The sequence below is a fragment of the Ceratotherium simum genome, chromosome 23 (genome assembly GCF_057802395.1).
Source record: "Ceratotherium simum simum isolate JZ-2026a chromosome 23, ASM5780239v1, whole genome shotgun sequence".
Classification (NCBI taxonomy): Eukaryota; Metazoa; Chordata; class Mammalia; order Perissodactyla; family Rhinocerotidae; genus Ceratotherium; species Ceratotherium simum.
In genome coordinates this window covers 33,489,485-33,514,383 of record NC_141922.1, presented here as the reverse complement: position 1 = coordinate 33,514,383, position 24,899 = coordinate 33,489,485, and the positions used below count along the sequence as shown (strand labels likewise).

General features: G+C 36.2%; 1 protein-coding gene across 5 annotated transcripts in view; it reads left to right on the top strand.

Moving 5' to 3' along the window:
• Positions 1–24,899, top strand: part of OXR1 (oxidation resistance 1) — a 508,823-nt gene that overhangs the window by 110,417 nt on the left and 373,507 nt on the right. The window contains exon 1 of one of the 5 annotated variants that reach the window (XM_087447549.1): positions 23,442–23,484. The exons of the other annotated variants lie outside the window; for them this stretch is intronic. The gene's annotated coding sequence lies outside the window, so the exon portion shown is untranslated. Of the gene's footprint in view, positions 1–23,441; positions 23,485–24,899 lie in introns of those variants that run through there. 5 annotated transcript variants of the gene reach the window in all.

Below are 24,899 nucleotides of genomic sequence, written 5' to 3'. Positions count from 1 at the left end.
CTTTTATAGGCTATATACCTTAGTAACATTTACAATATTTATGGAACAAATCAACTGGGCTTATTTGGTACTAGGCAGCGAGCTAAGAGCTTAACAAACATGAACTTGTAAATCATGATGACGTTGTGGCTTAAAGAAGCTCAGTAAGTGTTCTAGGGTCCCATGGCTTGTAATGTAGTGAGTGAAGCAAGGACTGAAACCCAGGCTGGCTTCACAGAAGCGCCTAACTACCTCCTGGCAAATAAAGGCAGGGATAGAACACTAGTTGTTAAATCTCATTAAAAGAAGAGTATCCTGATTTATGTGAAAATAATGGGATCTTAATTGAATTTTTTAAAAGATAATGTTAATTATGTAACCATATAGTCAGAATTATCTCTGGGGATGACAGTGGCTTTAGTGTTAGTGGTCAGAGAGTAAATATCTTTGAAGAATTAAGTTGAAATGAGATATATTTCTAATCAAATTGTTTTAGACATATGAAAGTATATTTTGGCAGAGATTTTGTTTGTGTTTTGTAAACTTGTCAAGTTGGCATTTCTTGGAGAGGCATTAAAATGGAAAGGGTCTTAGACCTTGTGAATCGCCATTCTGCCACTTACTAGATATCCTATTTTGGTCTGGTTCGTTTTTTTTTTTTTTTTAACTTTTTTGGAGCCTGAGTTTCCTTCAATGTAAAATGGATGAAATAGTATGTGTTGCACAGAATTGTTGTAAATCTTAAATAAAAACTTATATAAAGCATATAGCTCAGGGCAAATAGCCAATAACAAATAAATGGTATTTTTCCCCCTTTTCTCTACCTTAGTAATATTTTAAAATTTTGTTATTGAAATTAACTTATTTGATATATTTTTTTAAAGACAAGGTAAAATATCTGGAACCTTCTACAACTGGAAGACATCCTCCTGACAAACTAATTTATAGTTGGATATCTTTAAACCCTGGATGAAAATTGCCTTAAAAAAATCCTTTTTTCTTGACTCTGAGACTCATGTTTTTAGCATTTAACATTTCAGAAATGTTCAGAAAAGCTGTCATTAATTCACTACTATGACTTATAATCAATGGCACCTTAGAATCAAAGAAATACGGTAGAAAACCTAATGAGTAACATAGCAAAAGTGTTGTAATCTATCATATATGCCGCTGTTATTTTCTCCATTTCATTGAAAGGAAACTGAAGCTCAAAAGGCCTGCATGGCAATGGGTAGAGAGAGGAATTCCGATTACATTTGTTAGAGAAGGTCATCTCTACTTTTATGTGTCACTAGCCCTTAATTCCATAAAGAATAAAACCAAATGAGCGAAATTGGAAGCAAGAAGCATGTAGAGTAGATTGGAAAAACCTTTTTTTGTTGTGTGTATTATTTTTAAACTTTGACATGAACTAAAGGAGAATAATGAAATGTATTTCTCAAAGGCCTTTAGAAACAGATAATCTGTAGGATAGACCATTTATAGAGGCAGGTGGTCTTGAATGGTTTGTGTGATTTTATAATAATTTTTGTCAAATAAAAAGCTGTGGTAAATCCACAGTACAATTCCTGTCATTGAAGTGGCTCAACATTGGTATCAGAGTGTGTCAAGGAAAATCTGACCATCAGAGAAATATAGGCACCTGTGTCAGCTGATCATATCCTAATGCAAACCTATCTGTTGCTTTGGTTATAGAAGGGTACACTTGTAAAATGTATGGTTCAAAGCTTCTTTTTCTCTGTGTCAGTGGTAGACAAGCACAGGCTAATAAAAATAGCCAGGGAGGCATTTAGCCTCCCAGGATGGGATATCTGAAGAATAGTGACGTACATTCTGCCTTGAGGGCTGTAATCAGTCTTCATTGAAAAGAATCTAGACTGAAGACATGCAGGGCTTTTTGGACAATCCTACCTCATTACATTTTGCATCTATCTGCCATCTTCTTACATCTCTTGGTCATTGAGAGTTATAACCATTTACTTACAGTGATTTTTTGTTTTTACAAAGGAAGATAAATGAACCTACAATATTAAATTACATTCTTGTTTCTTTGTTTTATTTGGATCCCTGTAAAGATTCAATGTTGAACTTCTCCCTTCAAAACTTAAGTAAAACATTAGGCTAGGAAAGGCTGGTGCCTTGATGTATTTGTTTTCTCTTTGAAAAGACAGTAAAATTTTTAACGGCAATTTTATGAGTAAGTTTTCAACATGCCTTAATAGTTTTTATATTAAAGTTTGCATAAACACGACTGATTTTGTATATATGTATGTGTGTATGTGTGTGCATAAAGAAATTTTTGTGCAAGTGAACATTCTAAGTTAAGGTCTGATTTTAAATATTGATCATACTAATGCATTTTGCATAAAGTATAACCTTAATGTGTATTTTCCTTTAGCTCATGCCCCCAGATGACTTTCTAGCTAGGACACCTTTGAAGGAAGGCAGTCAAAAAATTGAGAGCTCCTCCGCCATTACACGGCACAGTGCTTCTGGATTATTTCCTATTTTGAGCAGCTGTAGGATCTAACTGACACAGCAGGATGCCTCAGAATATCTTTATGTAGGAGAACGCTCTCTTATTCTTTCTCTTTCTCTCTCTTTTTTCTTTTCTAACTAAATTCCAAAAAAAAGAGTTGGACAATTTGTACTGTTCTTCTAAAAATTAAAACTTAGAAAAAACATTTTTTTACATTCAGCCATAATAAAGTACATCAAGATTCTAATCTTCCTTCCTCCCATAAAAGAAGACACAAAGGAAAGACTAACAAAAGAAAGACTAAGAAAATAAACCTGTTATGTAAAGGATAATATTAAATGTGAAAAGATAAAATTAATATATTCCAAACAACCGTGACAAGGAATAATAGTTACATTATTAAACTCCAGTCCCTCTTACATCAATTTTGTAAATATTGGGCAGATGTGATGCTTATACACATAGGCATCTTGGACAGAAATCCAGCCTTGAGAATTATGGTAGCAAAACTGATAAATTTAAAAAATATCAATTTTGCTTTGCTGTCGGAGTGTAAACACACTCACATAATAAAAAGTCTAAAGTAATTGGTTAGGATTTGTCTGTCCCCACCCTCGAACTGATTAAAATCTAACTGTAAGAAAACGCATTTTAAATCTGTGTTGTATAATGTTTATTGCAATTATTATTTGTTTCAAGTTTAGTTTAAGCAAATGGCAAGGTCGTGGTAATCTTTCTGGCCAATAGTTTCGTTTAAAGGTTCTTCCTTCCTGAGAAATCTTTGATAGCTCCTCAGCACCGCAAAGAAAGTTTTAATTTTTGGTATGGTATTTTGTATGGTATTCAAGGTCTTACAAAAACCTATTTTGGTAGCTTCTTCTCCCTTCGCTCTGCCTCCTTTGCCTTTCCTCAACTTGCAGTGTCTTTGAAAGGCCCCTCTCATTACTTTCCTGCCTAGCAAACTCCTATTATTCTCGAAGCTTAGTTCCAATTTCCCCTCCAGTGAAGACTTCTTGCATCCTTTCTTCTGTCTTCTGGCTAAATTCCTTACTTCCTCCCATGCTTTCCATCACTTCTTTAGTCATATCACAAGTATGGTGTAAATTACACTATGATTTTAGGATACTTGCTTTTCTGCTAGTTTCTTAGACTTTTGGAGAGCAAGTACAATATTGTGCTTATCTTTTTATCACTATAGCCTGGCATGGTGAAAGAGGTAAATAAATGAATTGAATCGTAGATCTATCTACAGTTGTCAACAGTTATTTTAATAAACGGAGGAGAAAATATTCAAAATGTCTTTGCTTTTATATGACTATATTAATCTTAATGTTTCAGTGGACAGACTATTTTAATAGTTGATATTTCTAGCAGCCTGTATATTCCCAAGGTAATTTACATTGCTCCCATGTTATTTACCATAGCTTTAATCCCAATTTGTGGTCTTTCTAAAGATTCCTTACAAAATTAAACTAGCTAAAATATATCATAACCATTTTCTTTAAAGGAGTCGCTTTACAGGCTCTTATTTCCTTAAGATCTTCCAGCAGAAGTAATTTAGTGTTGGCATCTATCCAAAAGCCTTCTGTAGAGTTGATGGCGTTGAAGTGGAGCCAGAGAAAGATAAAGAAGCAGGCTAACTCCCCCTTTGCTAAGGAGCCAGCAGGACAAGCTGAAAAGTGACTGTCCTTAGACTAAAGAAAGCCACATTCTGCTAAAGGCAGCACATTTTCAGACTGGTGATTGGGCAACTTTATATCCAGAAGGAAACCAATATAATAGAAGAGGAGTAGTCTTTCAGAGAATAAAACGTTTTGTCTAGGTTTGGACTGAGGAAACAAGGCCTATCTTGCCCATCTTGAAGGAGGGCAATTAAAGCTCTTTTGGTCTGTAAGAGAAAATCAAGCTCCCAGGGAATTTTAAAAGGCCTTTTTCTTGTGAAATATGACAGTTTGCAGAAGCTTTTTCCTCTTCCATTTCCCCTTTCAATGAGGAAACTTATCTTCCTGACAAAAATTGCATTAAGAAGCAGCTGTAGCCATTTCCCCTTAGGCAGCATTCTGGGGAATATTCGAGAGAATAACTCCCTGAAGATAAATGGGTTCCTCAGGAGCCTCGGGCAGGAGGAATAAAAGGAATCCTTTGTTTTTTGTACTCTGGGCACTTCCGTGAATTGGCTGGTTAGCCCAAGTTTTAAACCAACAAAACTTTTTAATTGGGAATAGTTGCTGATCAGCAGTATTTCTTGGCCCAGTTGAAGTTTAATAAGGGGAGGGTCCTGTGGTTGGTTAAGGTTCTTTTCTCTATTTCCAAGTGGGGGCAGTTTGAGGTGTCCTTTGTGGTCTGAAGTGAGGCTGGGAAGTTGAGCGAACTTACACTCTATAAATCTGTACTCCTGTTCAGGGAATCCCTCTTTTTGGTCTCCCAGGATGCAGGTGATAGAGCGATAGTAACTCTTATTTAAATGTAATGGTGCAGTCACTTCACACATCGCAGAAAATCCTCTCTCTGAAGTTGTACTTAGGCGCTCAATCTCTCTTCATAATGTTCTGGGACTCTCTTCTTCACTGTACCCCACTTTCTTTCCCCCACGGTCCCCATAGACATTTTCTTCTCCCTCTCATTGCCCACTCTTGCCTTCAAGATCTCCTGGTTGTAGATTTAGGTTTCTCCAAATCTTTAGTTCTACCCTTTACCTCTGATTAGCCCTCAAAGACGTGGTAGCAAAAATCCTCCTTAGAAGGGAAGGAGTGGGAATGGTTAAGAAAACTTATATTTAACATTTTAGCCTGTCCCATCATTCCACTGCCTTGCCTTCAATGGTGCTAATTGAATATGTCCTTCCATTTAGGATTTAGGGCAAAATAGGTGGTATTTTATTAGCTAAGAATTTACTGAGTATATACTGCTTTCCACAAGTAATTTCTTGGTCATAAGTATGAAATCATTCCATTTGTAATTCTCATTCTCCCCCTCTCTCTCTTTTGCCTTTTTCTCTCTCTCTTTTTCTGTCATTCTTGACAACAGTTATTACTTGTTTACAGCTTTTGACAGCTGAGTGTTGATTTATATACATAAGACTTAGTAACACAAATCTATAGTACTTTATGTGACAAGAATAAAATTTCTTCAAATCTAGGATTCATTTTACCTCCTCAAATTATATGTTAAAACAATCATTTCTAGGTACAATGGCCTTTGGACTCACAACTTACAAAACAGTGCTTTGTGAAAAATTTCATTTGTTGATAGAAAGACTAGTGGCTTTAAACACGTTTTTCCCATATTAGATGTTTTGAGTTGACAATTCGTGTTTCAAAGAGAAAATATAATGGATTTAATAGTTTGACTGTTTTTTAGCATATTCCTTTTTCTACTATGGTTAATGTAATGGAATGTTTATAGTGAGGAGGGTCCTCTGACAATGGGTGTATGACTGGCAGTAGTATGTGGTTTAAGATGTAGCAGGAACAGGTAAGAAGCAGAAGTTGGAGGTGGACGTTGAAGTTGGGGGTCCTGGTGGTGAAAGGCACAGATGGACCAGGCAACCCTAAATGTTACTAAATACAAAGAAGAACCTTCACACCAATTTCTAAATGGTATTACGACTATTTTGAAAGTGTATTAGGTGAGCAGTGAGAAATGAGTGAGGAGGCAGAAGAGAAAGAGTGTAGCCATTCCTTCACATTCAGGCTTTCCCACCAACCAAAGGCACAGACCCCAGATTCTACCATAAAGCTCATTTTAACTGATGTTTGAAGTTGGTTTTAGCTCTCTGGATAACAGAGCTATTTTCTAGAATGACAGTTTATGCTACAGGTGTGAAATAAACACCTCTGTAATTGGTATCTACCAGATATCTGTTGTGTTTGATGTTGGAAAAACTTGATATTAACTTTTTGTTGAGAAGGCCCTAGATTATTACTGGAAAACAAATTTGTTATAACATCTCTTTATACAACTTTATTTATTTTCATTTTGAATAAAAACTGAGCAATAACAAAACATTGTTATATGAAAGAACAGTATATGATGCAGAGGAAGGAACAAAAGGCTGAGAACCAGTATGCCTGCCATCCCCATCCCCAATGAGAACAGGGGTGCTTTTATTTGTTTTGCATATTAAGTTTCAAGGTAATGTTTTATTTGAAAAGAAGGTTCTGTACATAAAAGAAAAAAAAAAAAGTTTTAGAAATGACTGCCAATACATGTGCTGCATCCTGGGTTTGTCTTTGGGTACAGTGATATTTTCTTTCTGGTTTTAGAGCACCTAGTGCTCTCTGCCGACATCAACCCTCTCTGCCCCAGATGCAGAACTCACATCTGTTGAGTACTCACTATGGGCCAGACAGTCTAACTGTCTTACCTGAACATTATCTCATTTATCACTTAGGCCAGAGATAGGCAAACGTTTTCTGTAAAGGGCCAGATAGTAAATATTTTAGGCTTTTTGGGCCCTAAGGTATCTGCCATAGTTACTCATCTCTGCTGATGTAGTGCAAAAGAAATCATAAAACAATGTGTATCATGTTTGAATAAAACAGAATACAGGTAAAAGAATTAGAAATAGAATCCACATCTTTCAACTTCAGACTTTATGTTTTTTCCATAATTCTCACTAATAGTGTGACCTTCTGAACTATAAAGGAAATTTTGTAGGTTGAAAAAAAAAAAGATGCATTTATCATCTATCCATAAGGGGATAACAGACTCATTAGGAAAAACACAAAAGTGATAAAAGACAAAAGAGGAAGGAAACGTTGGAGAGAATTTTTAAAATTTTTTATTTCATAGAAGTATTTCCCCCCAATAGAGCAATGCATTGTCTTAGTATTGGTTAACTCAATGTATTGTCATGTAATATATTCTGCTAACAATGTAAAGAAACATTAGCTCTCTTTGCTTGGTCATATTCTCTCTGAATCTACAAATTTTCTTTTGGAAGTAGTCTGCATGTTTTCTCTTTTGTTTATTTGCACATTTTTCTTAAAAAGGACCTACTACCTATAGGAGATAATATGGTGTTTTAGTGTAATGGTGAAAAGACCTAGGGCTGGGATCAGATTTCCTGGTTTTGATCCCCAGCTCTGGCATTCATCTTTATCAAATAACTGAACTTGTCTATGCCTCAGTTTCCTCAACTGTATGATGAGTATAAGAATGGCATCGATCATACAGAGTTGCTGGGAAGATTATATGAGCAAATATGTGACAGCACTCACTGCTTATATGCTGTTTACTCTCGTGCATGCTCAGTAAATGTTACCCATCGCCACTGTTGTTATTAACACATATCAACTCTGGAATCACCCTGACCTTTGCCATTCACATTTATTTTTCTTGATTTATAGTTTTCACTTGGATCTGAATGTTTTAAGAAGGTGTCCTTTGGGAAGACCTTACAATATATTTTACATTTACATTTCTGTGCAAATATACACAGATTATTTTGATTTTAATTGCTCTATATAAAAATAGTTGTACTGTTTTTATTGTTTGCTGTAAGATAAAATTCTCTTTAAAGGTGAAAGCATTTGTAAATGAGAGTGTGTAAAAGAATAAACTTAGATAATTGCAATTCATTTTTGTTGCTTATAAAATAAAAGTAGAAAAGAGGTGTACATATAGCCAGCAGTCACCATCAACGTGACTGATCTTTTAGACCCTGGGATACCAAATATATAAAGTTAGTTGCTTTGGCATCTTTGGAATTATAATAGGTTTGGATGAACATTTTCACTGCTGACAATTATGATATTTGGTGAGAATGTGCTATCTTTGAGCACATCTGTCAAAAGTTTAATTTATCTACATATTTCCCTCCATCTCTCACCCTTCCGAGAAGCATTCCCACGGTGAGCCAGTCTTACTAATTAAGAATGTCCCCCTAGTGTGTTGAGTAGAAAATGACAGCCACTGTTGTGAAGTCCATTTGGATAAGGAACTGGGACACTTCTAGGAAAAAGACATAACCCTGTTACCAACAGTTTAACCCAGTAGCAAAGCCTGGGGTGGTTTTACTGGAATGAATAGCCTGATGTCTTTACTCTTAGGTCTTCTCATTAGTTAATATTTGAGTTCCAGAGGGAAGGAGTCTGTCTAAGACTGTCTGCCTTAATAAGAAATGAGGTCATGTGCTTTGGTTCTCTTTTATCACATAAAACGTGCCATTGTACCTTCTTGCACTTGAGGGACTCAGTAGATCCCCAGTCTACCTAAAGTGAGATTTCAGGGTCTGGCAAGTGATAGCCATGGTGTCTGATGTGAAACAGCAATGCTCACCAGAATTGGCAGAAGAATCCAGCAACAGTGGCTACATCCAGGGGGACCAGCGAGTCTAAATCAAAGTGAAAATGGCACCCAGTGGAAATGCTGTGGGTGCTTGGAAGTCATGTGGGTACCTGAAGGTGGTATCCAGCATGTGCTGGTATCTTACATGGCATTAGCCACTAGAGGCGGCTGTGGCAGAAGAGGAAAGAAAATGCAGGGGCCATATGGTGGCAACCAGACAGTTGACCCAATCAAGCAGTGGGCACACTCTTGGGTCTCCCAGAAAAACTTGGGGAGCCCTTTACTGCCAGAAGTATGGAAGTACTTTGTTGGCTGCCAGAGTTACTTGTGCATTTTCCAGTAACATGATTTTTTTTAATATTCCAAAAAATACGAAAGAAACAATTCTGAAATATGTTTGTGCCATTTCAAGAAGATAAGATTTGTATATGAGCTTCCAAAGTTGAGAAGTACAATATGCTACTGCAGTTAGATCTTAGATGGAAATTAGGAGATCTGAGTTCTGGCACCAGCTACCTCGTTGACTTGTTGTATGTCTTTGACCAAATCATTTCACTTCTTTGAGCTCCCATTTCCTCAGTGGACTACATTATCTCTAGGATCCTTTTAGGAGTAAACATGTGTCCCTAATATTTTTATGATTCCAAAAACACTAGAGATGCATTTAAATGGATAGTAAATGCTAAGATGAAAACACAGATATTCGAGTGCCGTTTGAAAAAAACTAGTAGAATAGTGCTTGCTTCACATAAAGATATATTTTGGACTCTGAGTCAGTCTCTTTTTTGCCAACTTGCCATTAAACTTGATCAGTGTATAAAAATAGGTCAAGGCATATATGAACAATTAAGTGGTAGAGAGAGAAAATAAACATCTCCTGCTAATTAATGGCCGTAGTGTATTATTCACTTGGCTGGGGGGAGAAAAAAATCTACCTTTGCTTTTGATACTTGTTTTTCACTTTAGCAAACAAATGAATTAAATATCTCCACTGTAACGATCTCCTTTGAATTGTGACGTCGGAAAGTGTTTGGTTAGTATTATATTAAAGTTGCCAATAAGTATCTGAATTTAATTCAGTATAACAGATTTTTATTGAATGTCTCATTAGGCATAGCATTAGATATACCATCTTCACTAGAGTTCTGTAATTATCCGGTTGGTGCAGTACAATTTTCATAAGTGAAAAGATCAACGGACCATAGGAAAGGATAAGACAATATGCAATTTAGTGGACAGAAGAAGTAAATAGAAGAGGACTGGATGAGGAAAGTCCTCTTCCTACTAACTTCCTGAAGTTAGTAGGACTTGACCATGGCCTTAAAAGTTGTGGGGTGTTGGGAGTCCCCCAAGACCACCCTCAGGCTCGATGATTCACTAGAAGGACTCACAGGATTTAGAAGATTTATACTCACAGTTAAGGACATGGAGGAATCAAGTCAAACTGAAATCAAAGATTCATGCAAATGAATATACTAGACCAGAGTTCCCAGCCTTAGCTGAACGTTAGACTCACCTAAGAAGCTTTTAAAACTCCTAATGCCCAGGCCACTTCCCAGACCGATTAAATCAGAATCTCTGTTTGTGTAACCAGGATCAGTTTTTTAAAGCTTTCTGGATGATTCCAATTTGCAGCCACATTTGGGAACCTCTGCTCTAGAATGTAACTTCCATGAGGGCCAGGAGTTTAGTCTCATTCACAGGTATATCCCCAGCACCTAGACCAGAACCTGGCACATGGTAAATGCATAACACAAACCTAGAAGCAGCATTTGATTGAGACTAGTTTTTAGAAACTCAAAGTGCAGCAAAGATAGATGCTTGTTTGGTAATTGTAGACAAGATCACAACGAATAAGTATATATTAGGCCAGAGAAAACACAAAGCACCAACAGAAATTTATCCTCCTTCTTTTTTGGTTCCTCAGTGCCCAGCACAGAGCCAGGAATACAGTATGAACTTAATGGATTTTTTTCAAGTAAATCAATTAATGAATGTGGCTAAAAAGCAAAACCGAAAACAATAACAACACAAAAAACTGAGATACAGTATACGTAAGTCAAATAGATGGAATTAAGTATAGTGATTCCATTCTTTTAAAGTTTTAACATTATACTCACAAAGCCAATTGTTCCTTCAAATTGCCCATTTTTGCTTTGCTTTTTTACTTGTGATATGATTGGCAGTCCCAGCTTGGCCTTCTGACACTTGTGTGATTGACAATGAGCATGCAACTTTCTAGATTGTTTTTTTCATCTGACTAAAGAGAGGATTGGAAAATAAGATCCTTTGGAATTTTAACTCTATGATTACAAATGAATTCTATTAATCAATAGAGATTGTTTTTAAAAATCCTTAAGCACTTTTGAGAATGGATTATTTATTAAAATGATTTTTAATACCTGAAAAACCCAAATGATATTGTTATCAGGCTGGTCTAAAGTATGAGTGTTGGGATTCTCTGGTTAGATAAATTTTCTTGTGTTTACATGGATCTTAAAATATTAGCATTGCCTGCAGCATAATTCCAATAAAACAAGAAAAAAGGTAAGAAGGAAAATATATTGAAAAAAAAAGTGGTTCTTGTTTTCTAACCTAAGTTCTACCTCTGGAGAGACTAGCAGGTTCATTCTCTAGTCCATGAAGGTTACCAGTTGATTTTTGCTTCTGATTAGAAAATTTTATTTTAAGCTAAGCCAGAGACTTTCCATTTTTTTCCTCCATATTCTCCATTTTAATCGTTTCCATGAGAGTCATCATTATTTCTAGGGTTTCTTCTGTATAACATATTTCTACTATTTATGTTGCCATCTAAATGTTCTTCTCCTTTGAGATAAAATTTTTATTTCTGAGCAAACTTAGCTGTTTTATTTGGAGAAAATCAGAAACTTAAATATTTCAAAAAGCCATTTTCCATCGTCTTCTAACCACCCTTCTTTATTTCTCAACCTCGAGATTCCTGAACTCTATGCTTGGTGTAATTTGGTCTCTATACCCTCAAGTAGACAAACTGGGGTTTCTATTTCTCATCAGAAAGACTGTTGCCCTCCATATCAACCCTTCTTTCCTCCCTTACTCAATTTAGAACTTTGAACAGAAACAAGCGTCTTGTTGCTTCTGTGGACTGATGGATAGAGTTCTTTTAGTACCTCTTCCACTGAGGGGTAAGACTGTTGAGAATTTTAGCTTTAGGAAGGAGCCTCTATTCCAGCTTGCTGCCATATCCCTTATCCCATTATGGATGTAAATACCCTGCCACTAAGATTCTAGAGCCTATGCCTGTATGCTAGTTCCCCAGCTGTAGCTTATAAGGTTACCATTCTCCCTGTTTTATCTTCATTTTCAGCATTTAGGGATTTTTCTTTTTTCTTCCAAGCTCAGATAATTTGTTATATTTTATCCATCACCTCTGTGTGTTTGTAGCAGGAGTTGGGGAATCTACATTAATTTAGTCCACCGTGTTACTGAAAACGGGAGTCTTGGAGTGGTTGTCTAGGTCATTATATCACAGAAATTACCTGCCTGCCCCTCCTGCTCTCCTGCCCCTCTTCCTCCTCTGTTCTCTCCTTCTCTTCTCACTCATTTTTCTCCTTTCCTTTCCTCCTCTCTGACTTGCTAGGTCTAATCTGTAAGAGAAAAGAGACTCCAAACCAATGAATACTGAGGTGTGTTTCTATTATTCTCTGGGTCCAGGTGTTTTCTTTGGGCCCAAATTATTTATAGTTTTCTTCTTGTACACAATTATCAGTTTTACAAATTCAATTATGTTTTGGAGATTATAAGTGATGTTACAAAGTAGTGGGCCCTATAAGGCATTTATTTTCATTCAACCTTGTCACATTCAACCTTTCAATTATTCATTCAATAAATATCTATTAAATATCCACAATGGCCTTCTCTAAGCTCTTGGACAAAACAGACACAGATCCATGCCCATTTTTGTGGGAACAGAGAATAAGCAAAACATAACAGAAATTAAGGAGGAGGAGAAGATAGAGACGAGGCAAAAACATAATAAAAATTAAATTATGTAGTTTGCTAAAAGGTGATAAGAAAGAGGAATCGAAGTAGAGGAGAGTAAGCAGAGCTGAGAGGTGCTGTAGGGCAATTTAAAATAGAATGGTCAAGGTAGGCTTTCTTGAGGAAATTGCACTCGAACAAAATCTTGAAGGAAGAGAGAGAGTGAGCCATGTGAATATCAGGCCCGTGAGCGTTTCACGCAGAGGGAACAGCCTGTGCCAGGTTGGAACATGCCCGGAACATTTGAGGAGCATTAAGGAGGCCAGCTGGGCTGGAGCAGAGTGAACAGAGGGAAACAGTAGGCGATAAAGGCAGAAAAGTAGGGGCAGGAGTAGAGGGACATCATGAGACTTTTGTAGGACTTTTTGGAGATGGCGCCTTTTTATTAATTTCTCTGCTTAGAACTTCCTATTGTATAAAAAATTGTGGAGGAAAATTAATATGTAATTAATACTTCCTTTATAAGAAAAATCATTAAATTATTTTAACTTTTAGGAAAATTCACACATATTTATATAATCATTTTAATTTTCCATCTATGGTGATAATATTTGCCTATCATTTCAATGATGAAGTGTCCTTTATGAAAGTTTTCTGCTATATCTAACCACCATGTTCTTTTTTAATGTGCTAGATTCAGTTTGAACGCAGAGCCTACATTGATCAATTCATTGCTCTCTATAATATTGTTATATATTTAGTTCATTCACGTTTGGACTGCTTTATGGAGAATAAAAATATAGAGAGCAATTTTGTGTCCTCTTAAAAATTATAGCTTGACCTAGAAAGAGGTTACTTCTTGCTCCTGCTCTTTGATTTCATTTTAATTTCAAAACTAATTTCATGCTTTTAAATGTTAAATTACTATAAGGGTTTTCAACTTCCTGTCTTTAATTCTAAAGTTATCTGTTATCTACCATGCTAATTTCTTTTCTTATTAATTGAGAGTACAAGAGACACCAGCATAGAAATAGCAGAGGTCGGAATGCTTACCAAATGGAGGTTCTGATACAATGCATAATTCATGAAATATATTCACTCATGTTTTCCATTGTCCTCAGTAGAAAATGTGCCTTGCTAAATGCAGCTCTCCACACTGTTTTAACTGTTGTTGAAATCTTCAGATTCCTACTGTTTTTATACTTTTGAGAAGGTCTCTTTTAGGCTATTTTGTTACTGGCTTTCCTTATAAATATTTCTTCTAAAAAGAATGCTTTTTGGCTTTATACCTCAAGGTTCTCTAAAAGTTGGTTACTCAGTGCCAAAGGAATTATGAGTACCAGCTCATAATTCAAGTTAATCTATTGATAAGCAAAACATAAATTTATTTCACTATATAATGTACCTGTTTTTAACCAGTATTCTATTATTTTGTGTTTTCAAAGAGAAGAAACTAATTGATTATTGTTTCTTGCATTGGTAATCAGGACTGTCTCAGCTGCAAGTGGCAGAAACTCAATTCAAATTCGCTTAATCGAAAAAGAGATGGGAAGGCTAAAGGGTGTGGGTTGATTCAAACACAGTGGATCCAGAGTTTCATGTGATAGCACTAGGATTCTGGATGTCTGTGTCTCTCTTTTGCCTTCACCAGCTTCTGAAATTGGCATCATTTTCGGGTAACACATGTCAGCAAAGATGACCAGCTGTCAGTCCCAGGCCTCCATGGCCTCACAGCTAACAATTCCAGAGAAAAGACCAGGATGGTTAAAATTAATGGTTAAAATTTCTTCAAAAGGGTTACATTTGGCCATTCTTGGCCATGTGCATATCCCTGGATAAATGTTCATTTGGAAGGATGAGAAAATATGACTAATGTGGGTTGAGTGCCTAACTGATGTGGGAGAGGTGAAATGGCATGAGTAGAAGATGGGAGGTTCTTAAACCAGAGAAGCAAGACAGCAGTAATAACAAATTCCCATGTCTAATTCAGCTCCTTTTGATGCCAAGTTTCAGTCAAAGGGTGCAAATAGCAAATCTTTCTACTAACAGTTCTTCAGGTTAGTTACTTAAATTTTAGAATTTCTTCAAAGTGATAGTCTAAGTCTCTAAGAACCATGGACAGCTCAGATACAACTATTCTCAAAAAGTAGGAACATGCTATTCCCTCCTTTCAAATGGCTGTCTCCTCAGTTAATTATGCTGCTTATTCAGAAACCTAGAGAAATATAAACAAACTAAATTGGAGTAAAGTGTATAATGTATTTGTGTTCTATCGGTAGCATTCTTTCAAGTGCTAATGTTTTAAGGGATCAGGACAAAAGTTGTACTTCAAGATAGTAGTCATTGGTTGCTGCATGAATCATAAGATAGTGCCCTGATATGAATATTTTGGGGCCCTTTTGAATTTGGGAGGTGTAAGATGCACTGATGTTTGTAGCTTAGCTTCATTTGTTTCGCTACAATAAAGGAGAAGGTTGTGATAACATATTTATTATTTATTTATTTTTATTTCTATCCAGTAAAATCCTTTTTTAGATTTAAAAAATCGAGAATAAATTTAATAAGCAAAGGAGGCACAACTATACTCTTGGATGTCTCTGGAAGGCCATGGTAGAACATCAGCACAACTGTGCTGGAAGCTAGTTGTGAGAGATTTGTTAAATTTCAATGTCAGCGAGCCTGCTTTCTGAGATTCATGTGTTGAAAAGGTGACAATTTTGTTTTAGAGCCAAGAATGAAAGAAAAAAATGAAGAAAGTAATAGAAAAAAAGAAGACCCTTGAGCAGGAATAGTACCATAATAAGATTCCTCATCACCTACCATCCTTTTGGACCAGGACATTTGATGAATCTTAGGGATTATCAGGAGCATATTTCTCATTCCATAGTCATTATTCAGAAATTTAAATATCTCTAATTGAATTAATGCTCTGACAGGATCATTGCTCCTTTTCATTTCTGCTGCCAAAATTGGCAACTCCATCATCTCCCGCCTGGATTACCACTGTGGCCCTCTAGTTATCTGCCTGCTTCGTGGTCTGTCCCCTCTAATCCATGCTCAGTTTTGGGGTCAGGTTCACCATTCTTTGTAGTCAAGCTAATTGTGCTCCTTATCTGTGCAATACTCATCAGTGACACCTTCTCATCTACAAGGAAAATGCAAATGCTTGTTTTTGTACACAAGACCCTTTATCATAAGCATAGAATCTGGAATCTGGGAGCTGCAATCAAAACACAGTGCACTTACTTGGTGTCAGTGTACATACCTTCTCTGTATCTCAGCTTCCTTATCTATAATAGAGTGGTCAAAGTAAGATCTGCCTTTTGGCTTGTTTTATAAAGACTAAATGAGAAAAAAATGTATATGATGTATTTGCCACAGCAGCTGGCATATAGTTAATTCTTAATAAATGTTGGCTACACTCTGAGTCCTATCTCCCTCTCCAGCCCAGTCCTTGGCCACTCCCCCACATCTGCCCTGTGATTTAGCCACAGCAGACTTTTTGGTTCCTGAATGGCCATTCTGTTTTATACTTCCTGGCCCTTATACATACTGCTTCCTCTATTTCTGCCACTAGACTGAATGGTTTAAGGTTAGTAATTATATCTTACTTACATTTACAGTACTTAACACAATGCCAGGCACTTTGTTGAAGACTCGTGAGAAATAATCCTGAATGAGGACGACTGTTCATTCCTCAAAATAGAATTGGCTTCTTCATGTGTTTGCTTTTAGTTCAGCCTCACAGTAAGATAATGTAGAAGCCTCCTTGGAAGAAACTGCTTCACCCCGGGGTCAAGGGTGTCCAAGTGTTGCAGAATAGGTCCTTTGGGCTTAGTGCAGTGATTTTTTCACAGCCCTTTTTACTATTCTTTGACAACTTGTTGTCTATTTCAACTGAAGCTTGGTTTAGCATTAGATACTTTAAAAAAGGAAAGCGTGCTCATTTATGGTATTAAGAGGAAAGATAAAAATCATCCAATGGGTAGAATTTTCTTTGGTCACGTTTTGTTTTCCTGATGGATGGGTTTATGGCTGCGGGGTGTTAAGAACTCCTCTTTGATTATGGCATGTCTTCTCAAGACCCCATCTTTCCTGCATTGGAGAGAACCAGCGTGATCCAGTATAAGTGCAGGTCACTGCTGTTGAGTTTATCGGGCTGTGTCATCAAGGTATAAAGAGCTAGTGGCACTCTCGCAGTAAAATTTACCACGGTAAAATATGTCAGAAGTATTTCTTCTACAAAAATGTGTGGCTATTTCTTGGCAACATTTTCTAAGGACTCAGAAATAATTCTCTGATCTCTACAAGCTAGTTTCGATAAAGGGTGACCAGCTGATTTTAAAAAGTGTTAGTTAAGAAAAGTATGAAGTGCTAAGAGGAACTAAGATTCATTGCAAATATCTTTTAGACTTTGGAGTTACTCTATTTGCATATTGCAGTGATTCGGCATTGGTGAGTTGCCCAGAATCACTTCAGTACAATAAATGACTGTCTTGTTCAAGACTGCTTGTTGCTTGTTTGTTTATGAACGACTGCTCAAATGGTATTTGCCCGATTTTATAAATATTTAAGTTCACTTTATCTTCAGTCCTGAAGTAAACAAACATCTCATCCAGTGACAAAAGACAGTAATGTATTCTAATTGTCTAATATCAACAAAACATTTTAAAATTAACTTTATGCAGCTATAATTGGATAGTTTCCATTAGTTGATTGAAATGAAATGTTTGAAAAATTGCTTCAAAAGTTTTTCACAGTTAAAATTATTGCTATCATAGATTAATTTGTCATTGAAACACTTCTACAAATACATTTAATTTCTTTGCAAACTCATTGCAATTGCAATGTCTTAGAAATAAATTATAAAATTATTTAAAACATCTTGTATCAGCTTTTTAATAAAAATATAATATTTTTTAATTATGCCTTTGAAATAATTTGTGATGAACTACAGAAAGAAATACCATAAACCCATTTTGACAAACTTTTTATTTTTTTGTAATTTGTAATGGGAAATACTACATAAAATATCTTTAACGAAGTGCTTTGGCACCATTTGTTAGATTTATTTCTTAGAAAGGATAGGGTGTATGCGTGTGTGCATCTACCCTTCTTCCTCCCTCCTCCCCACATACTAATTTCTTTTTTTCGCTAAATAAGTGATAACCTTTTTTTGGATTTGGGAACTTACAAAATCAAGTCATATGTTAAGGAATTAGGAAGCAAATAGGAGAGGGGATCAAGGGAAAATTTAGGCTAATGTGATAAATTAACAGCTTCAAAATTTGAGCTGTTACTGTTACTCGAAATTTGAGCTTATACTGTTTTAAGAATCTATCTTAGCCATTTTTCTTCTTCTAGTTGGATATTCTTCCAGTTAGATCTCCACTTTTTTAAATATTATGGAAGAAAAGCTGACACTTAAGATCTTGTGGTGTGTATTTAAGAAACTTGCAATGCTCATCATAACAAATTAGATTTTTACTGATGCCTAAGTAACTTGTTAGTAGGAAACCGAGTGCACTTATAGTACAAGAGCTGATCATGGGAAAAGCTAAGAAAGATAAAATCAGGTTTTGGAGACTTGCACCTTATAATTGAGACTCAGGCCTACTGTGTATTTCTGTAGAGTTTCCATTTCATTTGACATTAAATCTTTTTGAAAGAATTGAGATATAATACACATGCCGTAAAATTCACCCTTTTAAAGTGTACAATTCAGTAGTTTGTAATATATTAAAAAAACTGTGCACTCATCACCACTTTCTAACTCCAGAGCAGTTCATCACCCCCAAAAGAAACTCCATACCAATTAGCAGTCACTTCCCACTCCTCCCTCCCCCAGCCCCTGGCAACCATAATTTACTTTCTGTCTCTATGGATTTGCCTGTTCTGGACATTTCATATAAAAGGAATCATATAATATGTGACTTTTTTGCCTGTATTCTTTTAGTTGGCATAATATTTTCAAAGTTCGTCCATGTTTGTAGCATGTATCAGTATTTCATTCCTTTTTATGGCTGAATAATGTTCCACAGTATGGGTATACTACATTGTGTTTACTCATTTATCAATTGATGGACATTTGAGTTGCTTCCACTTTTTGGCTATTATGAAAATACTGCTATGAACTTTTGTGTATAAGTTTTTGTGTGAATATATGTTTTCAGTACTCTCATATAGATACCAAGAAGTGGAATTGCTGGGTCATGTAGTAACACTGTGTTTCAATTTTGGAGTAACTGTCAAACTGTTTTCCACAGCACCTCTCATCAGCAGTGTATGAGAGCTCCAATTTCTAAACATTCTAGCTAGTATTTTAATTTGGTAATTGCCCAGATTTTAATTGGGTTATTTTTCTTTTTATTGTTGAACTGTAAGCATTCCTTATATATTGTGAATGCTAGAGCATTATCAGATACACCATTTGCAAATATTTTTCACATTCTATGGATTGTGTTTCCATTTTCTTTATCGTGTCCTTTGACATGCAAAAGTTTTTAAATTTGAGGAATTCCAACTTATCTATTTTTCTTTGATTGCTTGTGTTTTAAGTGTCATATTTTTTTTAAAAAAGTTGTGTAATACCTTTCTTGAAACATCATACCTATGTTTCCTGTTTGATCTCATGTCCTACCCTAAACAAACAGGCACAGACACACAGACATGCATCCTTATGCCTTAGCCATTCCTATTCCTAACCATTTAAACGTGTCATACTCTGTCCTTGGCATATGTTTCCTCCCTCACTCAAAGTGCCTCAATTGGCAATTTTTAAGAACTCTGACGTTACTTACTTGAGAAAGCTCACTGAGCCCTGCCTTTCCTTGCCCTTTTCAGTGGCTTTCCATCCTCCACTTTCCTCTTCTAATACCCAGGCATTCAACAATTATGTGGTGTTTTAATTGTTCATTTACATCTCTGTCACCCACCCCGCACCTTGAGCTCCTCGAGATCAAATTCTTTCCTTGATTTCTGGATATCCCGAACTACATAGTGGTGTGTAGTAAATACTCAAAAATACTCCCTTCTTTGCCATCCAAAATTAAAGGCCACATCTTACTCAGACTATTTTCCATGGGAAGACGTGACAATCTGGACCTTTCCTTCTATTTTCCCTCTCTCAGCCCATCATACCCGCTTGATTATAATCACTCTAGTACACTGTTCACTGAAGTGAAATCAGAGACAATAATTTGAACTAAATGATTCCTGGATTATTTGGTTCCTAATCTGATTCTCTGGCTCAAGAATTAGAACTAGGTTCTGTGTCATTGATTTTTCTCTAAAAGAGTGAGTTTTTACCCAGATAACACAGACTCACAAGATATAAATACAAGAGTTGACTTTAGTACCAATCTCATTTTCCTTAGATCCATTGGGAAGAAGTTGAGAGGGGAGGAAGGCTAGCCGAATAGGAGAGTACAGGGTCACAGTTATCCGGGTAAAGCAAGGTGCATACTGAGGGTGTAGAAGAGTTGACATTGAATGGCATCCCATGGATTCCCAAGGACGCTGAGGCTTTCATTGTGTGCAGTAAGGGAAGAATAGTCATTTTACTGCAGGTATTCAGTGGTTCCAATGGCAGAGTCAGAGACTGAGTGTGTTCCATCAGGGTGCCCTGGATGATGGCCTTATGAGTTACTCCCTTGGGGACAAGGGGCCTGACTCTAGTCATTAAGGATTGGGTTGCCCAGACATAATTAACCCACCAATCCCTTTGTAATATATTGCTACCTCACTTTCACATTTCAAATGTAGACTTGTCGCTAAATTCAAACTGATGCATTGGAATCAAATTGTGTCCATCAGCTTTACCTGATTTAGGGCACAGTTTTTGCCCTTCCCCTAAAAAGTCTCATTACTAACTGGCATTTGAGGAGAGACAATGGCAAATCCCAGTACACTGACTTCAGCTTTCTCTTCTGAAGGTATTTTATTTTTGGTGAACTCCTACAGCCATTCTCAGGAGATGAATATACAATTGGAGAAATTTGGGAACTGTAGCAGGTTGACAAAACTTCCTGTTACTTCGTATCATAAACACTGGAGCAGAATGGTTCCTTAATGATCTGGAAATGTTGACATAACCAATGACCTATGCTAGCAAGGGTCATTTAGACACTGAGCTTAATTCAAACATTGTTAGGCAAATGTCTATAACATAATAATAGGCTATTATAAACCTTTTGTAAATAAAACTGTATTTATATTTTACAAATATGTTTAAGTTTAATGTCAAGCAACTATGCTTAGTTAATTTTTTAATTGGGAAATATCTCTGAGTTATAAAGCATGACTTAAAATGTTTAGTTTTGTAATTAACATAGAGTACAAAGATAATTCATGAATATTCTTGTTTTCAGATGAGATTTTAATTATGCTTTTTAAAGCCAAAATATCTCCATCATATGGCATATTTAATGCATAAAAACAGTTTGGAATAAATTATTACAAGAAAATAATTTTATAGTCTAGACATGTTCTGCACGTGATATGGGCTTATTGACTAAAATAAGAAAACTGAAAGTAAGAGCTTATGTAAAATGTGACACAAGCATAAACTAAGAGGGAAGGAGGAAAAGTCAGTAAATGAAGAAAAATTAAAAATTCTTTCTCTAAATTATTTAATATATATTTCAGCTATATATATATGTCAACATTTGTGGAACTTGTTTTCTCGTATGAATCAGAGGATTTTCTAAATATAGGCTGTCACTGAAACATAGGATATACCTAATAGAATATTATAGACATGATTTACTAATTTTTTTAAAAATAAGGGGGAAATATATTTGTGTGTGTGAGTGTATGTGTATGTGTGTGGAGAGAGAGGGAGAGAGACAGAGAGAGAAACAGAAAGACAAAAAGAGAAATACTGAGTAAACCATGTTATTATTAAAGTATGATGTGTCTAAGGCATTCTGAATAATTAAATATCTAATAAATATATTGTTATATATCTAGTAACTAGAATACAATAAAATACATTTAATGTTAATATTATATGGAGTACAATTTTATATTTTGGGATTCAAAATTTACAAATTTTTCAAAGAGCATTATAGCAAAATTCTGAAATCTTAAAACTTGTAAAGACCTTGGGTAACAATGGTAATAAATAATAAATATTATTGGAATAGTGCTTGACATTTTATGACATATTTCATTTACAGTGTCATAGGCAGGTGATGTAGTTCAACTTCCTTGTTTTACACATAGAGACTGAGATTGCCATTCCTTAAGTGACCAGCCCAGGATCACACAGGTTATCGCTACTATCTTGGGGTAGAACTCAAGCTTCTGAGCTTTGTAATGTGGTGCCCATAGGAAACTCTTCTTATAGGACAACCTCTCAGATGCCTATTGATCTGCTTTAAAAATTATTTAAACATTGTCAAATTTTGTTTTATAAGGTCCTAAATGTCTCCAAGTTCCGAACATAAATGTTCTTGAAATCATATCTTTCCCTTCAAGTTATGAGGGACAAAATAAAATATTCCTGCTAAGGAAGAGAGTGGAAGGATACCATCTCAGTTGGAAATTTAGTTAATTACCTTTCTCTTATGTTGAAGTATAAACAGAACTCCATAGCGTGTTTGGCTTTAAGTACTATCAGAAGCATTTAACTTTTCAATATTTAAAATTGTACATAAGAAAGACATAAAAAGAAAGACATAAAATTGTGATAGCTATCTCAAAAACTAAAAGCTAATTTGGCTTTTTATAGATTTAGGAGAACAAATCCTGAACTCTTCGGTGGGAAATCTTGGAATTTTCATTGTAAGTTGTTATGTCTGAAATTATTTACAAGTATAATTCATGAACTGTCATTATATCCTAAACTGCTCATGCTTTATAACTTGTAATTCTCTAAAATGTATTTTGTGATTCTTGAAATCTATAAGAAGACATACTATTTGGAAAGGAAATATGTACTTGCCTGTTGTCACATTGTTTCTCTCTCTTTCTTTTTGCAATTTACTATCTAGTCTTAATCTGATTCCTTAGTATATAGGATTGTGAACACTCTGTGTCCTCTCAAGTTGCTCTTATCCATCAAAAGAAGGAATTTACACGTAGCACCTAAATAAGCAAAAGATTTTTTTTTTTTCAGTTTTCTCTCAGTTAAAGCTGTTTCTCTTCTTAAAGGAAGATTCACATTTTGGATTTCATGTTTCTCTTTAAGAACCAGCTTACATTTCCTGTTTCCACATTGGGAAATTCATTTGAAATCTTACTCTTTGGGAGTTACTTTCTCATTGCATGTGTTCAGCTATAGATAATGACAAATTTAACAAAAGCACAGACAAAAGAGACAACCAATAATATTCTGCTATTTAGATATACATATTTAATGAGTCATACTGGCTTTTTGTTGTACCTAGAACACACCAAGTTCATTTCCATCTCACAGTCTTTATGCATTGTTCTCTCTTCCTTCTAATAAAAAATATACTTCTTTCTCTGCTAAGTGTAATATGTGGTGAATCATAAATTCATCAATGAAACTGAAGAAGGTAATACTGATTTCCCCATTTTACAGATGATCAAACTGAGGGAGCAAGCTTAGCTTTTGAAGGATTAATTAAGGTAAAGAACTTAAAGTCTGAAATAGAGTAAGTTCTTAATAAATGTCAGCTTTGTGATCTGATATATAAATAACATTGTTGTATTTGTATGTTCCTTTTCCCAGAATCAGTTTACAAAACACAATTTTCTGAACTGATGAAGGTACTTTTATAAGCCTACAACCCCAAACTCTTCTGTAGGTAAGGCTTAAAACCGTCATTCAGAATGTTTTAACTGTTTTCACTGAATCCTTTTAACCATAGCTCTGATTTTTGATTCCACAGCAGTTAGCAGCAGTCAGCTGATAGGTTGTGATTGCAGCACCTGTCAGTGAAGGAAAAGAAAGAAAAGCTTCTGATTTAAATGGATCATAATAATGATCTGCCACCTCAAGTCACCCGGAAGCACTTAAATCATCTTTACTTTATTCCATTTAAAAAAGCAAAGGTGGGGCCGGCCCGGTGGCACAAGCGGTTAAGTGCGCGCGCTTCGCCGTGGCAGCCCGGGGTTCACCGGTTAGGATCCCGGGCGCACACAGATGCACCACTTTGCAAGCCATGCTGTGGCGGCGTCTCATAGAAAGTGGAGGAAGATGGGCATGGATGTTAGCCCAGGGCCAGTCTTCCTCAGCAAAAAAAAGAGGAGGATTGGCAGATGTTAGCACAGGGCTGATCTTCCTCACAAATAAATAAATAAATAAATAAGCAAAGGTATGTATAACAATATTGTTTAGAAGTTCTACCTGAGCTTCTGAATCTCCTACTTTTAGTTTTAATTTTTTGGTGAGGAAGATTGGCCCTGAGCTAACACCTGTTGCCAGTCTTCCTCTTTTTGCTTGAGGAAGAGTGGCCCTGAGCTAACACGTGTGCCCATCTTCCTCTATTTTGTATGTGGGTCACCACCACAGCATGGCTTGATGAGTTGTTTAGGTCTGTGCCCAGGATCTGAACCTGTGAACCCCGGGCTGCTGGAGCGGAGTGCGCTGAACTTAACCACTATGCCACCAGGCCGGCCCCCCCTACTTTTATTCATTTTATTTTTTATTTTTTTTAAGATGAGGAAGATTGGCCCTGAGCCAACATCTGCCAATCCTCCTCTTTTTGCCAAGGAAGACTGGCCCTGGGCCAACATCCGTGCCCATCTTCCTCCACTTTACCTGGGACGCCTGCCACAGCATGGCCTGACAAGCAGTGCGTCAGTGCGTGCCCGGGATCCGAACCGGCGAACCCTGGGCCGCTGCAGTGGAGCGCGCGCACTCAACGCTTTTGCCACGGGCCGGCCCCCCGGCCCCCCAACTTTTATTTTTGATAAAGCTTTTTAAAACCCTTCAAAATCCAAGAATACTTAGAAAAGAAATGAAATTATTCCCTTTTATGTTTTCTCCCAAACTTCACCTCCTTGGAATGGCATTCCCTGACCACCATATCTAGAATAGTAGCCCCATCACCCACTGGCCCCTTGTTTCACTTTATTTTTCTTCATAGCATTTACCCTTTATTATTTTGTTGTTGTCTTTTTTTTCCACTAGGATATAAACCACTTGAGGACAGCAGCTTTTTCCTTCTTTTTTGCTGTGTTCCTGGCACATAGAACAATGCCTTTCATGTAATAGGCA